This window comes from Lycium ferocissimum, chromosome 2, assembly GCF_029784015.1.
Source record: "Lycium ferocissimum isolate CSIRO_LF1 chromosome 2, AGI_CSIRO_Lferr_CH_V1, whole genome shotgun sequence".
Taxonomy (NCBI): domain Eukaryota; kingdom Viridiplantae; phylum Streptophyta; class Magnoliopsida; order Solanales; family Solanaceae; genus Lycium; species Lycium ferocissimum.
Genome location: NC_081343.1, coordinates 6,148,867 through 6,151,366, shown reverse-complemented (window position 1 = coordinate 6,151,366; position 2,500 = coordinate 6,148,867). Strand labels below are relative to the sequence as shown.

General features: G+C 54.1%; 1 long non-coding RNA gene across 1 annotated transcript in view; it reads left to right on the top strand.

Moving 5' to 3' along the window:
- The window catches only part of LOC132033274 (uncharacterized), a 2,660-nt gene extending 622 nt beyond the window's left edge, over positions 1-2,038 (top strand). The window contains exon 2 of the long non-coding RNA XR_009408695.1: positions 1-2,038. This exon is cut by the window's left edge and continues 450 nt beyond it. This is a non-coding gene — a long non-coding RNA (uncharacterized LOC132033274).
- Positions 2,039-2,500: the final 462 nt, after the last annotated feature.

Sequence of the window (2,500 nt, the reverse complement as noted above, 5' to 3'; positions counted from 1 at the left end):
ACACGGGCGTGGGCGTGTGGCCAGAGTGGCCGACACGGGCGTAGGCGTGTGGCCACACTGGCCGACACGGGTGTAGGCGTGCGGCCACACTGGCCGACATGGGCGCTGGCGTGTGCGGCCCAAGACATGGGGTGCGGCACTATGGCGTGTGGCTTAGGTGTCAAGACATGGCAAGACCATGGGGCATAGGCATGGTCATGGCAAGGCAAGGGCAAGGCAACGCACGGGGCTAAGGCAAGGGCAAGGCAACGCACGGGGCTAAGGCATGGCATGGCACGGGACCATCCGGCGTGCACCACTTCACCACGGGTCGCGCACCACATCACCATCCGTCGATGTACCAATGCACGTGTCCTCGGTTTGACAACATACATTCTCGATGCAAAAAACTCAAAAGAACGTACGCTACGGAAAATCAAGCCATGTTTCTTGGTTTACATGTGCCCAACCAAGAGCTTGGGGCATATGCATCTTCTAGTCCCCGAGTCTATTCTCAACGCTTCCATTAAAGTTCAATACCCAATTATCATGTTCTTGCATCTCCCTCACCTTTCTATGTTACTTTGACAACGTTTTTATATTTTACGTATTTTTTTTTTAATTTTTCATTGATTTTATGTATTTTCTTGGATTTTAATATATTATATGTAACATTATTTGTACAAATTTATAGTGCATTATGTATTTGAAGGTTGTTTGATGCGTTGGGAATTTTTTCCTAAAGTTTTTATATTTTTCCTACATTTTTCTATTATTTTATGTATTTATTATATATTTTTTGAATTAATAAATTAATATTCAAAAAAAATATTTTTTTTATGAAAACTATTATTTACAATGCTTATAAGTCATTTGTGAATGCATTAGATGAGTTGTACACTAGAATGTGCACATTGGGGTTGTACGGGTTTTGTATGATTCTCTGGCAAAACCATGTCTACTACTGACACTTGGGTTTTTTTTTTTAAAGCATATATAAGGGGGGTAGAGGTGTTGAGGGCACTTCAAGGTGACTGACGCTGGGCGAGGCGTGCGGGCAGCGGGCGTGTGGGCGTGTAGTAGTGTGGGCACATGGTGTCATGCATGGCTAGTCCGTGCTACGACACCGGCGTGCCGTCACGAAAAACGCCGACGACGACCCGGTGCGCGCCCGTAGTAGGCCGGCGGTGGCACAGGTCGCGGGGGCTGTCGGCCAATGACGGGACGAAGGCGGTGCCTTGGTGTGGTGCGGCGAGTTCTAGGCGCTGGCCCTTGGGGCCGGCTCCCGGGGCGAGCTGCGCGCACGGGGCTAAGCCAGCGACCCGTCGGGCGCCGTCGGCCCGTCGCGGGCTGTGCCCGTGCAGGCAGCTTGGGGGGCCTTCTCCGCCTCAGTGGGCTCGGACGCCCCCCTCGGGCGGGGCGTGGGTTTTCGTGTCTAGCGGGGCTTGCTTTGGCCTTGCGACGCTGGCATGGGCAGCAGCGCGCGGCATCTGATGTCGTGCGCTGGGGCCTGCGTTCGGCGCGCGCGGCTGAAGCATGGGGACGCACGGCGCGTGAGTGGTGTTCGGCTTGTGCGGTTAGGTTGGATCCCTGCTTGAGCAGCGACGTCCTAGCCCGCAGGCCATGTCGGTCGCGGGGCAAGCGCTGCTTAGGCTTGCCGGGAGTCGGTTCCTGTGCTGCATACCTAATGCCCCGGCATTACCACGTGCGATAAGTTGCCTTTCGCCCCTCGCGCTCGGCGCGCGGGGTGAACCACAAGCTGCCGTCGCGTCCCCCGTCGCCCTCGCTTCGTCGTGCGGTGGCGTGGTGCGCGGCCGGCAGTTCGGGCTCTCGGATTCGGTAGACGCAGTGGGCATGGGGGTCTTCGTTGCCCCCTATCTGCCCGGACGAATGCTCCTTGCGAACGACGGTCGTGCTCGCCTCGGCCCCGTCCGCGCCCTTCGGGGCCGGCCGGGCTCGTGCGACGCCGGCGTCTATGAGGAATGCTACCTGGTTGATCCTGCCAGTAGTCATATGCTTGTCTCAAAGATTAAGCCATGCATGTGTAAGTATGAACAAATTCAGACTGTGAAACTGCGAATGGCTCATTAAATCGGTTATAGTTTGTTTGATGGTATCTACTACTCGGATAACCGTAGTAATTCTAGAGCTAATACGTGCAACAAACCCCGACTTCTGGAAGGGATGCATTTATTAGATAAAAGGTCGACGCGGGCTCTGCCCGTTGCTTTGCGATGATTCATGATAACTCGACGGATCGCACGGCCATCGTGCCGGCGACGCATCATTCAAATTTCTGCCCTATCAACTTTCGATGGTAGGATAGTGGCCTACCATGGTGGTGACGGGTGACGGAGAATTAGGGTTCGATTCCGGAGAGGGAGCATGAGAAACGGCTACCACATCCAAGGAAGGCGGCGGCGCGCGCAAATTACCCAATCCCGACACGGGGAGGTAGTGACAATAAATAACAATACCGGGCTCTATGAGTCTGGTAATTGGAATGAGTACAATCTAAATC